The sequence below is a fragment of the Melozone crissalis genome, unplaced genomic scaffold, assembly GCF_028551555.1.
Source record: "Melozone crissalis strain CALT ecotype California unplaced genomic scaffold, PUWL_Pcris_2 ptg000004l_1, whole genome shotgun sequence".
Lineage (NCBI taxonomy): Eukaryota > Metazoa > Chordata > Aves > Passeriformes > Passerellidae > Melozone > Melozone crissalis.
Window position 1 is genome coordinate 42,101,944 of NW_026535782.1, and position 15,784 is coordinate 42,117,727.

A 15,784-nucleotide genomic window follows, 5' to 3' on the forward strand; every position below is an offset into this window, starting at 1 on the left:
GAAGAAAAACAAAATGCTTGCACTGGGAGGGGGATGGGAGGAAAAGGGGGTCTCCCTGGTGTCCCATAAACCTGGTAGCCATGGACAAAACACCACAATCACAGCGCAGCCTTGCCCTGGAAATTTTGAGGCAGTTCTGGCCAGTGGAGCGAAGCAGGAGCACACCTCTCACTCACAAGGGATCCTGCTTTCCAGCACCCCAGGCTGGATGAGGAGCAGCTCCCTCCCAGAAGGATGCACAAATCCAGATGAGGCTCCAGCTCCGTGAAGGGCAGCGAGGTGACAGTGGTGCAGGTTGTCCCCTGGGAGGGATGGGGGATGCTTTACACATCAGAGCAGAGCATCTCTGCAGCTGCAGTGAGATGCAGTCAAAGGACTGAAATAGGTGTTCCGTGCACTCAGGTTTGGCTGGGATGGGGCTCTCCTGGCTCCACTGAGGCAGATGTGAACAGCCCAGTAATTGGACAAGGCATTTTCCCAGCATGGCCACCTTCAAGTGTGTTAAATGAAACAGAAAGGAGCAGCTGAACAGGATCTGCAGTTTTTTCCCCATGATACGTATTTTCCCTTTTCCATGGATAGTCCCACCGGGTATGCTGTGACCTATTGTTGTATTTATTTATTTACTCAGGTCTTGTAGATGATTTCAAAGCTCATGGCCAGGAAGGAGCAGCCAGATGCTGTTGCCATGTGGGACACAAAATCTGCTCCAGTTTCCCACTTTGAACACAGATGAGAAGCCAGGTGCAACCCCCAAACCCAGGACTAAGCCCTGTTCCCTTCCCTCCTTGCTCTAACTAGAAAGTGGAATATTTCATTGCAAGTTCATCCTGTGTGGTTTTTCCCAAGCAAGAGGTTAGCTGATTGGAGTGGTTTGGGTTAAGGAGCTGCTTCACTTTTTGGGGAAAGACCAGGATTGGGTGGAAGGGTGTAGGAGAAGCTTTGGGTGCTTGGAGATTTCCTGGTGCCAGGCACCACAAATCCCTGAAGAAGGACAGCCAGCAACAGGGGATTTTTTTTCCCCTAGTTGGAAAATGTGAATATTTACAGCTTGGATAAAAAATCCTGTAAGGAATCTGGGTGCATGTGCACACCCACCCAGGAAATGGAGGCCCTCAGGCCGCTGGGATCTGGCACGGTGCTGCTGTGCCCACTGTGGTGCATTGTCTGGTGCAGATGGGGAAGGATGTCATCGCTGCTGGCCGTGTCCCTGGCACTGGGAACACTTGTGGCCACAAATCCAAAGTGTCACCAGTGCGAGCTGGGAGTAAGGTGGGTGTGTCCTGCACTTCAGGGGTGACCAGTCCTCATGGAACTGCAGTGGAGGGAAACAAGGGCCTGGTGAAGCCTGGATGCCTGTGCCCAGCCAGAGCAGGCTCCATCTGGCCTTTCTGCAGGCTGAGAGAGGAGAGGGGGTCACTGCACTGCCTGAACTGGGGAGAGCAGCAAGGCCTGCTGCTGCTGCCAGTGCTGGCAGGACCTGGCTCCCTGGGGTCCGTGTCACTGCACGGGAGAGGCCACAGTGCCAGGTTTGGGCAGTCTGCAGAGGTCCTTGGATATGGGCATCTGCACCTCAGCTCTCCATGGCTGGAATGGGATGCCCAGAGTTCCCACCCACAGGTTTAGAAAGGACCTGAGGAGTTTGTGAGGAGCTGCCAGAACCAGCTATGGAGAGACACAGCGAACTTGTAAAGGAGTGGGAGGATGAAGGTAAAGCCCAAAGGAAGGACTTGCTTTTTGGGAACTTTTTCTTTCACTCCTTTCCACCCCTCACCCAAAGACCCCTCCTGCTTGCCAGGAAACTTGGTCAGGGCAAGCATTTTGCCACCTGGCTTATGCACGCACCAGTCAAGGAAACAATTCTCCAGCTGAAAGAGGAAATCTCCGTCCCGGCTATTTCCAACCTCTATTGTTTGTTACCCAACTCATGCATTACACAGACCAGTGGGCAAGGCAGCACGATTGCAACACTATGCATGTGCTTTCAGACACTTAATTTTAGCATTGCATCCTCTGATTTGTGGTACTGAGAAAACCCAGTTCTAAGGAAAGAGGAAATCTGTGTTTCTGACGCTTGATTTTGACCATAAAAGGAATCAGATCATTCCAGTGACCTAACAGGTTTAGTCATTCACACTGTAATCCTCTGGGAGTCCAGCGAATCCCTCCTGGGGTTTTCCCATTCCCAAGGAGCTGGATTGCCTGGGAGCTCTGGGCTGGGCTGAAATCCTTGAGTGCCTGGAGCTTTTGTGCCTCTGATTAAGCTCCTGATCTTTGGACCTTTTCTCTGGGCAGTACAGGACACATGCACTCCCCTTCCAAGCAATCTCAGGATTGGACACTTTGCCAGCAAGTGCCACACCTTGACACCGTTTCTCCTATGGACCCAAAAATATCTTTAAGGCACTTGTCAACGCATTGTCCAAAATCTTCCTGCCTTTCCTCAATAACAGGGCTCTCCTCAGCTGCAGGTGTGAGATGAATGTAATGAATTTAGGAGCAAACAACTCTGGAGGGCTGCTCTGTGCAGCACTGGGGGCTGAGTTCTAAGTGCAGAAGCCCCCTTTGCCTTTTCCTGTGCTCAGCACTGTTCTGCAGCACAGCTTGGTCCCCTCCCAGGGAGGGATGAAAAGGCCTTCCATGCTGGGAAGAAATTGAGATTGATGCACAGCAGCTCTTCCCTACAGAAACAGGCCCTGAGACAGCAAGGACCTGCCTCCCTGCTGAGCTAAGGCGCCTAAGCTGGTGCTGCCTGCAGTGCCCACAGACTCCCTGAGCTGGTACTGCAGGGTTCCTCCACCAGCCATGCAGCAGAGAAACACACAGACCAAGATCACAGTGCTTGTGGCCAGTGTCCAGCCCCAGCCAAGCAAGAAGCAAACCCAAACCTCTCCAGCCCCTCATCCCACCAGTGCCAGGCAGAGGCACCAGGCTCTGGGGTGAGGCTGAGACCCCTGCTGCATGCCCAGCCATGGGTGTGGAAACTGCACACGGCAGGTTTTCTTCCCAATGGCTGCAGGGAGGTCTGTCACCAGGACTCCTTGAGAGCTTCCCAAAAGCCTGTCCAGGCCTAGGAATGGCTGTGCTCGCCACTTCCTAAAATGTAGAAGCATCCCTGGGGGTTTTTTTTTGCAATCTTGCAGACATAACATGCTTTCAATTCCTCAAAAACAATGTTCTGCATGTGACCAAAGGCACTGTCCTCTGTCCTCCCTGGGGTCCCTTCCCCTTCCCATAACACATGTGTGTGCAGCTGGTGGTGGGAGCCAGGGAGTCTCCTTCTCCTTCTTTTTCAGTAGTCAATGGGGCTATGACATGTGCCTGTTTCATTGAGAAAGGTACCAAACCACAGAAGGCTGTGAAAGGGGAAAGTGGGAAGCTGGGGGAGGTGGAACAGGGGTGTGCTTTAAAAGAAGAAAGAACTCTTTCTTTTTACCAAGTACCTGGTTGTGCAAGACCTGAGGATTGTGATTTGACTGTGGGACAAAACCATCATGACATAGCTTTGGCCGAAGGTCAGCACTTGCCTTGTTTGGTTTGGCGTGTCAGTGAAAAAAAGGCAAAAAAAAAAAAAAAAAAAACGCCAGAAAGAAAGAAAGAAAGAAAAGAGGTCTTGAAATATCTGAATTGCTGATCCTGGCTCACCTCTGCAAGGGTGGAGGAGCTGGGAGCAGGTTGAGGCAGCCAACAAAGGGGCACTCTTGGGCTCTGTGCTTTCTTCAGGAATGAAGCAGGACTGTGGGGTTTTTCCTGCACCCCCAAGAGCTGAAGCAATGCTGAGAGAAACAGAGGGATGTCCCCTATCCTCCTGTTGGTTCCCAACAGCCACTTGGGAGTAGGGGAAATGCCAAGCATCCTCCACTTGCCTGTGCAGAGTGAGAAGTGCAGTCTGGCCGATGAGTTGCAGGTTGTGGAAGAGCAACAGAGATATGATTATTGTGAGCTGAATCCAAGTGCTCACACCAGGGGAACTTCTGCTCCTGTATGTACCCATCCTCACCATGCCCACACTCCAGTGGGGAAGAGAGCTGGGCTTTCTCATCCAGTGGGTGCCCTGTTCTTCCCGCTGGGCTGTTTTGCAGTTGCAGGCCAAGACAGGAATGCCAGGAATGCAAAATCCCGGCGCACTGCCCTGTGTCCCGTCCGTCTGTCCCCCCCGGCTGCCCCCCACTTCCCTGGACCGTCGCAAGAACAGGATATTCACCCGAGCGACCAGCGACACACACTCACACACGTCTTGTTATCAGGAAAAAACACTCAGTCAGCGTCTGGAATGGGCTCTCATTAACTCTGTGGCCACCAGGACTTCCCTGTAGGGCCGTGGGGAAAGCACTCGCTCATGGTGGGATACGGGCAAGTGGGCAGCAGTGGGTCAGGTCTTCCCAGGCCACCAGCACGGCAAAGGCTGGAGATGAGCGCTGAGTGCCAGCACAGCCCTGCCATCGCCCCCAGTGGTCCCTTTCCTCCTGCTCTCCCTCCTGGCAGAGCCACATGGTGGCAGGGAGAGCCTCTGCAGAGCAGAGCATCCACTCCAGTGCAAGGTTTCACCCCCTCTTTGCTGTGGTGAAGTTGGGGTGTTCAGGCTGAGAGCTGCCCCCAGCCCCATTTCCCTGCCTTGGCCACCCTCAGTCATGTCAACATGTCCCTGCTTCCAGCACAGGCTCTGCAAAGACGTCCTGTCTCAGGTAAACAGGATCTCGCCGGGCTGTGTGACCTTGTTTACCTCCCCGAAAGAATTTGGCTGGAATTTTTTTTTATTATTTTTTTTCTTCCTAAGGGCTGGTGAGTCACCCTGCAGAAATGTGTGCTGCCTTTCCACACTGACTCACCTCTCTGCCCACACTTCTGCTTTTCCCTCCTGCCCCCCAGCTCCGGGGCAGTCGAGAAGCCCCTGTTTAGCTGATGATGCAAGCCACGGAGCGGTGCTGGTGCTGGTGCCAGTGGACCTGGCAGTGGCGGCTCTGCCACAGGAAACACGGGCAAGCGTTAGGTCAGCCCCTGTGCCAAAACACAGGAAAACCACCAAGAAATTACCCTGTGCATTGTCAACTCCAAAAACACCAAAGAAAACAAAACAAAGCAAAAAAACAACCAAAAAAAAAAATTGTCCTCACTAGAACAATTGCCCAGAAGAATAGAAAAGAGAAAAAAAAAAGAGGCCAATGGATCTGGCTCAGTGCCAGGACCCTTGTTTTCCTTTCCCAACACAATGCACGTTAAATAATACTTCCTTCTCACAACAAGGCCCTCCTGGGCCGGTTTTTTGTTTTTCTCCCCTGCCGTGTGGGGGTCGGTGAGCGCACATGGCTCCCGGGAACATCGGCCCTGCAGGGCTGCTGCTCATCCCCACTGCCATGGATCACCCATTCCCAGCACTGCAGAGGAGGGAGGGCCTGGGCTGGGCTGCTCGCCTCCCCCTCAGCTTTCTGGTGGGGAGCAGCAGGCCCCTGAGCACTTCTCCTGACCTCTCCCACCACTTTGCTGGATGACATCTCCAGGGAAGCCAGGCAGCCATCCCAAACCACTGCTGTGTAACCATTCTCAGGCTACGAAGGCATCCATACCAGCTAATCACAGCAGCCATATCACACATGCTGATTTATGGCCAGATTAAATATAACAGAGTAAGAGAACAATGTATATTACCGGGGGGATGAACAGCTTCATGACATTTCAGGCTTCCAGACTGGGATGAGGGGAACCCCTGTTACTTGCACCTTGGCTCTTCAATTCCCATTTGGCTTGTGGTCAGTTTTCTTTCCTTCAGGATTTCTCTTCCCAATGACAGTGTCACTGGCACCAGACTGACTGTATTTAAATGTCTGTGTTGTGGAAGAATCCAAGTAAAACTAGGTTTGTTTATTCTAACTTCTTTCCTGAAAAATTTAGCATCTGAGATACCACGCCTCTCTTTGTTGGCAGTGTCAATCAACAGTCTCCAAGGGGTTGATCAGATCCATATCTCTTTTGTCTGAGGATTGTTGGGATTGCTGATTAAATAACAGGTGCAAGAAAGAAAGGAGTTGTCCTTCTTTAAACCAAACTGAGGCCTTTGTACACAAAATGACATCACTTCAAGTGTATATGTGTGTCGTCAGATTTCTGCTCTCTTACATGAGGACACAGGCTGCTGGGCACAATGGATCCAGTGGCTCAACGCTCAGTCAACAGCTCTCTCAGCTGGCCAGCCTTGTCCTGGCACAAGGCAAGAGGGACAGATGCAGCAGTGGAGCAGCAGGTGGCAGGTCTAGTAGGTATTTGGTGTACTTGCCCACTGACACTTGAAGTTGAGCAAACTCATTTGTTCCAAGGACTGACTTTGTGCGCTGACGATCCTGAGGCAACCCGCAAGAGCCAGACCCAAGGTCCCACCTACCTGCATTGTCTGGGCTCAAATGTCAGTTCCTGCCTCCGAGTAAGGATTTGTGTTCTGGGAAAAAACAAAGGCTTTGTGAAGGTGAGATCTTCTGGTGCTGTTTTGGTCAGTTCTTCTCCCATCACAAGATGAGCCTGTTCACTGCTACAAGGGTGTATGTGGTAAGTCACATCAGCAAGAGGCTGGTCAGTGAAAGATGGTTTCTGAATAAAGTTAACCATGGTGAAGAGGTGCCTGATTCCCTAATTAGTGGGAATTAGGAAGGAAATTTGGGCAGAGCTAGAACATAGCATGCAGCCCTGCAGAAGTCTGAGTGTTTGTACTGCCCCTGTGTTTGCTGTGCCCTCCATGCATTCCCAATTCTGTGTGGCGGACATCAGTGGGATTCACCTTACAGCAGATGTCTAACCACTGGCTCTGAAGTCTCAGCCAGCTGTCTCATCTCCCTCAATAATATACAGAGTGAGATGAGCATGGCCAGAAAAAGAACTTGATGCCCTGGCTTAAACTTTTAAAGTTTGGGATGAATCATGCTGTGGCAGTGCTCAACACTCCCTTTTGTCTAGAGAAGAAGACAAAGGCTGTTAGTGTTTGACTGCTTCATTTTCACTCAGTTCAATTTAAGGTGCTTAAATTTTAGCTGGCAAATGCCAAGAACAGTGAATCCCACCTCAGGAGTACAATGTACCAGTGTATGACAAGCAGCAGCAAGTCCAGGAGCACAGCTCCTCTCTTGATTTATTTAACAGCTACAGTTATTGCTTAAACTTGATCATGGGAACCACTGTCTCAGCAAAAATCCGTCTTGCTCAACATGCAGAGTATGCCTTGTCCTTCAACAGTGCTGTCAAAGAATATGTCCCTCAGGGACCTCAAAACACAGGAAAGAGTTGCTGGGGCTAGCAACTCACATCTGAGAGTGGGGCTTTCCCTGGATCTGGCATGGCACTTGTTTTTATCAGCTGCCAAACCTTTGGCAATTCACCAGCTCAACATAACGCAAGTAAAAACCTGGAAAGGACAAATCCAAACACTTAGGCCAGATTACTGTGTACATACAGGGGTCCTCGTGCCTGGTGGGAACAACCAGGTTGTCCACACTTGCCCCTGTGTCCAGGGCAGCCCCTGGACACCAGGTGACAGTGACAAAGAGCCACACTGCTGGCAGATCTCCCTCCTGCCAGTGAGACTGTGGTGGAAACTTTTAGCCAGCAAGTGTTTGTTGCTTGGCCTCTTCTATTAAGGGAGCAGATGCTGAAGGTTGTTTGGCTAGCTGATTAAATAAATCCCAGCGTTTTCTGCTAGACCAGGTGAAATAAAGATTTTCAGCTCCCTGGTCCTTACAAGATCATCAAGCAGCATTCAGCAGCTCAGTTACTGCTGAATATTTGGCTTTAAGAGCATCATTCTGGCCATAGCCCTGATAACAACCATGAATCCACATTTCAAATGGCACTTGGAAGAACCAGACAACAAGAATATGAAAGGAGTATATTTGGATCAGGCTGTGTATGTGCTCTTTAAACCGTTTTTAATGTTCCTCAGGATTCACACTTGGAGGCCTGTGTAGATAAGTGGTGGGTTTTGCTGGTCAGCTCACATGGGAGCCTGTTCAAGGCTGTGTCAGTGCCATGCCAGCTCATCAAACTGAGGTATTTTCAAGGTGACTATCAGAATGATCACTTCCTATAGCAACCTGGAATATGTGCTATTTTGACTGGGAAAGTCCATCCCTAGCTCTATTTTGTCCCCCACTTGCACCAGGTACACATCTGGGATGTGTGATGTTCATCTGGATGCCAAGTTCATTTGTATCACAGAAAGTGGGAAGCAATGGTGGTGACCTCAGCCACGGCTGAGTGCTGAGAAGTCACATGAACATTTATAAAAGGAGATGTAGGACACTACCCCATCTGTTTGGTGTCTCCCTGCTCCCTTCACTCAGGTACAAACCTCCTGCAGCTGATGCCAACCCCAGTAGCTCAATGATCCACCAGTGCATGACCCCTTGCTCCTCTCTCCTTTCGTGAACAGAGATAAAATTACTTAATGTTTTCATTACTGTGTCTTTTGCACATCCCCTCCTAACAACCTACCAACTCCCAACACTAAAAGAGGATCTATGCAGATTAGATAGAAGGCTTTGTGAGGTGGTGAAACACTGGCAAAGGCTGCCTAGCGAGGTGGTGCAGGACATATCCTTGGAAACTTTCTTTCACAATTAGATTGGACAGGTCTCTGAGGAGGTTCATTTAATTGAAGATGCCCCTGCTCATTGCAAGGGGGTTGGACTAGATGATCTTTAAAGGTCCCTTCCAACCCAAACCATTCTAGGATTCTTTCAATACCATGGTCATGAGGAGCTGCAGCAGTCTGCTTTGGGGTGAGGCACATGCATAGTGACAGCTTTACAGTGACATCTCTAACACTGACTATCTACTTTTTCTTTATTTTTTACAAGTTATCCTACAAAATAATTCTATTCATTGGCAACTTTCTCAACCTGAATTTCCAGTGGTTCCAATGACTATTGATCCTACAGAGTCCTGTATCTTTTAAGGGGGTTAAAACACCCATTTGGCCAAACTGTGCCAAGAACCATCTTTCCATTGGGTTTTTCTACCAGCAAGCAGACAGTGCTGTACCTGTCAATCTTGCTGAAGCAACAGTTTTCCTCAGAAACAAATCTACCTACGCTGCAGTTTCAGGCTCTTCCTAAGAAAGGTTCTTCTGAAGTGCAGTGTAAGGCTGAATAATTTCAGATGGGAAGCATAACTGTCTACTGAGAAAAACGGGAACATACACTCCATTTTAAGCCCATTACAGAAAGAATTAGAAAGTCACGCGGATGCAAAGCTAATATCATCCTCTAGATAGTAACTGCTGCATCTAGTGCTTCTCAGCAATGTGCAAAAATAGAAGTAAGCAGAAATCCACCCAGACAAAAGCCAGGATTTTTTTCTAATGTCAGTCAGGTGCCCAGACGTGGCTCCTGAGCTGTGAACATCCCACTGGCCTGACTGCCCCAGCGACCCCTCCTTGGCCCCATTCTCCCAGACACCTGCAGTTTTCTTTGAAGCAGGGACAAGGCAGGCATTTCCCAGAGACATGTCAGGACGCAGAAGGAAAAGCAGAGGGATGGATTCTATCTGTCAGCTCACGATGAAATACAGTGACAGCCCCCCAAGTCCCAAAAGAAAGCTCAATTTTTTCTAGTTAAAAAAAGCATTTGGCTCCTTCCCTAGACCAGCTGCTTCCTACATAAGTAAGAGGCATGCACAGTGTACAGAAAAGAATATTTGACATTCCTAATCAATTAGATAAGGGGAAAAAACAGTCCATTTTCCTGTTCAAAATAAAATTGTCGTGGTTACTTCAGATTTCAAGGGCATTTATCTTTCAGCTTCAGACAGAGGGGCACTGAGTAGACTGCAGGTTACTGACCCAGGGCTAGAGAATGACTAAGCTGCCAGCTGGAATGGAGGGGCCCAGGCTCAGCTCCAGTGCAGCACTGGGATGGGAACAGCTGTGTCAGCTGTCAGCCAAGTCAGGTGTGCCCTAACAGAGCCAGGACTGTGCCAGGCCAGGAAAAACTGGCAGCATGGGAGGAGGGAGTTAAAACACCTCAAACCAAATTGTTCAAGGGAAGCACTCCCAGATCTTGCCCGCACACTCCCTGGCTTTGAAAACTTGTGTAAACATTTAACCAGGGAAATGCCAAGGAAATCCAGGTGAGGAAGAAGGTGGCTGGAAGGGTTGTAAGAGAACACAGGCACTTCCCTAATTTGAGTTCAGCTCTGGATGTTTCAGTGGAAAAGCCACAACCTGAGATGTGTTGTGTATCTTTTACTCAAGAGCACGGGAGGCTCCAGGCCCAGGGGCAGGTGCCAGGCACCACTGCCAGCCCTGCAGCAGAGGCAAAAGGAGCAGGTACAGTGGCACGGTGCCCTCTCCTTGAAGATCAGGTGTCTCTGGATCACCTTTGAGGCCTCTCCACAGGCCAGTGGAGAATGGACGAGGTCTTTGAGAGGACTGACTGTGCTGTCCCCAGTTCAGAGGAAAGCAGCAGCCCCCTTGCACTGCCTTGGTGCAAGCAGGGTGAGCAGGGTGGGCTGCAGGTCCCTGGTATGGGATTTACCCAAGCAATTACAGGCTCCCCCTGCAGTTCTTGGAGACTTCAATCCCAGACAGCTATATCAGAAGCCTCAGTCGCTGCTGCTTTGCACTTGCAATACCAAGCCTGTGTTCTTCCACTATTTGTCAGGACAGCATGTTTTCCCAGGAAAAATTAGGGCAGCGAAGTGTCGGAGCCTACAAACCCCTGTCCAGACCCAGCAGAGCCCTCTGGAGACCGCTCTCACACGTGGAATCTTGGGCTGTAGTGCCACCTAATGAACAGGCGCCGCGCAGAGCCCGCACGGATGCTGCTGTGTGCAGGGAAACCAGGCAAAGGCACCTGTAGGGCTTGAATGCCTTTTATCCATTACTCTCGAATGCCTTTCATCCCTCTCCCAGGGCTTCAAAAACTACATATTTGATCCTCACAACCCTGCTGTCAGGCAGCAGATAATAATAACCCTGTTCTGTGAACAAGTTGAGGAGCAGCTTTTTGCTGAGCCCAAACACACAAACCCAAATACGCAAAACAAGCCGAGGGTAGTTGAGCGACAAATGAGAGTTAACTCCTTGTTCCATGTCACTTTTGGAAATAGTGTTTCCAAGGGACAAGGCAAAGCAGTGACGTGGAGCATTGTGCAATTTGCACCCTTCTCCTGGGACTCACTGGCTTGTTCATCATGCACCAACAGGACCCACCTGAGTGGTGAGCCATGAACTCCCATCTTTCAGGAGGCAGAAGCTTGGTTCTTTTTGGTTTGTGAGGATGGTCGTCAGGCATGAGGTGCTAAAGGACATTCCCTCAGGAAGAAACCAGCTGCTGGTTGGCTTTTCCATAGGACATTGTCAAGGAGAACAAATATTCCATACAAAGTGTAAGCTTCAGCTCTTCACAGCAACTGCCTTCTCAGATCTAGAGAGCAAAACACTGAGGTGCTTCCCAGGACTGTGCTCTGCTTTCTGACTACTGCTGATACAAGGAGGCATCCCAGGGGACAAACCACCACCCAGGACAGGGAGCTGCCTTGAGGCAGCAGGCAGGCAGTGTGGGGAGTTCAGTCTCTCCCTGGACCTTAGGAGTTAGGGCTCTGCATCCTTCATTCTCCCTTTACTTTTTCTGCCATGATCTCAGGTCAGGCCCCCACGAGAGCAGAGGTCTCTGTAAAGGTGCGGTCACAGATCTCAGACACCCACCAGAGCAGAGGTCTCTGTAAAGGTTCTGTCACAGAGTGCAGCATGAGTGTGAATGGCAGCTGTGTGGTCAGAGCCCTTCCCCAGAAATGGACGCTCTGAGCTGAGCGCTCTCCTCAGCCTGCAGGGACTGTAACACACTCTTTCCAGCAGCCCAGCCTGCTGTACCCCACACAGCATGGCATGCCAGGCCATGGTTTAATGTGGTGGGTCTGTAGCACAGGTGGAGAGCAGCTCCCAGGTTCAGCATCCCAAGGGCACAACCCAGACATATCCTGGTGTGAAGGCTGGGAGCCTGATTCTGGCACCAGAGCAGCAGACCTGGCCACAAACACCAATCATGTCATGACTGCACAGATGCTGAACCCTCAGATAACTGTGAAACAGGCTCTAGCCCCATAGCTGGTTTTGAAATCTTTCACATTTTTCAACGTGCTTCAGGGGTAAAGGAAGTGAGTACTGCCACTCTGGCCCTTCACAAAGGAAGGAACAGGAGACATACGCTGTCTCACATGCAAAGAGTTCTCCGTGAAAAAAAACATTTTTAGGGCTGGATGCTCTACAAACAGGCGGTGCCAGGAGTGAGAGTGGGAGTCATTGGAAGTTTTAAGCAATGAACAGCTGAAGAAGTTTCCACAGAGCATGTGGGAGCCAAGGCTTTTCAAAGACATATCATATGTCCACAGATGGGCAGGCTTTTACTAAAACAACAAAACTCAAATTAATTGAAACAACAAAACTCAATTTCATTGAAACCACAAAAATATTTTAAAAGAAAACAAACCACAAAAGCACTTATTTTCTCTTGCCCACCCACACTTCTAGTCTAGGCTTCAGAGCAATGAAAATCCTACTATAACTTCCTGCAGAGGAATTTATCTGAAGTGTGTGTTTTGTGTACCAAACCAGCAAGGTTCACTCTTGCTGTGACAGTCAAAGCGGCCCAGAGAGGAGGAAGACTGATCTCTAGCTAAGTGTTTATCTTGGAAAGCAGAAATCAGTGTTTCAGCAGCTTCCCTAGGACATGTTTAGGAATTTTGCATGAGTCAGGCACTGGATGACATGTACACACAGCCAGGAGTGGTCGGGACACGAATCTCATCTTGCCCAGGAAAAGCACCATGCCATAGCTGCTCCATGGCCCAGTGAACTCTGAATTTGTCTTGCACTGAGCAAGTGATTCAGTGGGTGAACATGTATTGCCCTTGCTCTTGAAAAAGAGAATAACCTGGTGTTTGGGGGCAGTCTCCCAGAACGTGGGATTTTATGGCTCTGAAGACAGAGGAGGGACAGGACCTTGATCACCAACACTACTGGGTTTGTGCAACAATTGCTGAGCCATCATTTAAAAGGTAGGAAAACAACAAACCCTCTTCCAGTGGCATTTGCAAATGTAGTAGCTGCTATTTTTTGCACTGATCCTGCTCTGGGAAGTAGATGAGCTCTTCAAGGAAGTCTGGGAGGAAGCACCTACCTGGTGGTTCCCAGCCACACTTGCAGGGGAAAACAGCTGCCCACCAGGTTGATCTAAGACTGAAGGACAAGTGCCAGCTGTGTTGGATTGAGAGGAACACAGTCTGGGATTCTGGCTTACCATCCCACTAAAATGGTCCTCTAAGGGCCTTAGATGTGCATCCAAGGCATGGCCACATTTCAAGGGAAGTGCTGGGTGCTCACATCTGAAGAGGATGGAAGGCTGCAGTGAACAGCTGTGTATGCTGTGTAAGGAGGGCGGACACCCCACGCTGGGCAAAAAGTGGTTATGGATGGGAACAAAATTACACGGAAACCATGACAGACCTCAACCAGAGCTCTCAGGGGGTCCTCTGCTTGGGCCTGATGATCTTTCCGCTACCCTCTAGGACCTTCTCCTTTGGCAAGACTGGAGGATTTCCATGTTTTTTTCTCTTGTGTCTGCTGTGTAACACCCGGAGGCAGAGCACTGCTTTGGGCTGGGGCTCAGTGGCCATCCAGCGTGGGGCAGCCCTGGTGCTGGGAGCAGATCAGAGCCAGGTGAGGAACACACAGCAGCACAGATTTAAACACACAGCAGCACAGATATGAACACACAGCAGCACAGATTTGAGCACACAGCAGCACAGATATGGACACACAGCAGCACAGATTTGAGCACACAGCAGCACAGATATGAACACACAGCAGCACAGATATGGACACACAGCAGCACAGATTTGAGCACACAGCAGCACAGATATGGACACACAGCAGCACAGATATGGACACACAGCAGCACAGATTTGAGCACACAGCAGCACAGATATGGACACACAGCAGCACAGATTTAAACACACAGCAGCACAGATATGAACACACAGCAGCACAGATTTGAGCACACAGCAGCACAGATATGGACACACAGCAGCACAGATTTAAGCACACTGTTCGCTGGCTGCTGGTGCCAAGGGCTCCGGGTAAGCCGAGGAGCTGCCAACTGGCAGCAGGGGGCGGCTGCATTCCTTCCACGCGTTTTAAGAAACTAACATTAAAAATGCTAATTGATGTGAGCATACCGACAGGGCAGATTCTGGTGCCCTTGGGCTTGACTGCACTGATACCCGGTGCATCCTGCGTGTGCCTTCCGTGCTTCCATGGGGCAGACGGGACTGCTCCTCGGGGCCAGGGCAGCACCGACCGTGCCTGTTCGGGTTGTGCTGGGTGGTTTTGAAGCTGTGCTGATCTTTGCTGCAGTCTTCTGGGGGACAAAAAAAAAAAAAACCAACTTTGGCAGGATTAGGCTTTGTGGAATATAAATGACCATTAATAATTTTTTAGTGTTAATGTAAGTGCTTGTATCAACTGAAAGCTGAATGGCTTAATCAGGCTAGCAGCAATTAAAATGGTAATTTTTTTTCTGTACTAGATTCTGCTTGCAATTTTTACTCAAGTAGAACTCTTTGAAGTTAATTGGAATTTTGATTAAAGCCTCCTGGATCTGGGTCTCTGAATTTGTACTAAGGAAGGTTCAATATTTGCTTTGGTTTTCTGCACATGAAGTTCACTGCTATATATTAGCGCGACTGTACAATTAGCGGTAACAAGAACAACTCCAATAAAGATTTCTGTAATCTAGTTCTTGATATACTTCAGAAAAGGTCTTTTATCACAGAATGGCTTTTAAAGTGCTGCTAAAACAGGCTGTAAGATCTGAAAACCTTGATTGATTAAATTGTTTGTCTTAATTATTTCTAGCCCAAACGAACGGCTTAGCAAAATTCACTTAATTTGGTAATTCAGAACTTGGATGGGGTGGGAGGATGGGAAGTGCTCCTGCTCTTTGCCTTCAGCGCTCGGGTTTTGGCTGCCAACGCAAAGAAAAGGAAAAAAACCCTACTGAAATTACATTATAACCATCAGTAGAAGGTAAAGTAACTGTGGTGGAGCAGCTTTTAAAGGTAACGTTTTGTCCAAAATGTTGCAAAATAAACCCCAAGCAAACGCAATCCCCTGACCAGACTGCAGTGGGGCACTGCCGCATTTTGTGACAAGTACTTCAGGGCAAAGGAGGGCTTTTCTGAAAGCAGTGACATAACTGGCGCAAATATTGCTTAAACTTCACTTGGGTCAGTTGCTGGTGTGGGACAAGAAGAAAGCAAGAAGGGAATAATACATGGAGATTACAGTGATAATACCAAGCATATGGGTTCTTACTATCTATCTCTGTTTGTAAGAAGAGTATTACAGCTTGTGATCAAAATGCAGGTCAATTTGTTTTTGAGAACCCCTTTGGTATCCATTAGCAAAGTTAATATATCTATATGTATTATTGGCCTTAAGGAGACATATATTAAATAGCAAATTGTAAACATCCTGGACTAAGAAGTACAAAAGCTTATCAAGAATTGAAATAATAATAACTAGAAGTTTGTTGTGACTAGGGGATTTCTTTCTTTTATGTTATCCTAATGTGGTCATTGGAGCACATTTTCTTCCTTTTTCCAGTCTGACACCTCAGCAAGTGGATTCCAATGTGAGGGAAAGGAATACAAGCAGATCTTGCAATTCAGAGAAACGTTCTGTTCTTTCGGTGTCTACTTTTTCTGCAAGTCTTAATTTTGAGAAACAAAGAAAATTTCACCTTAA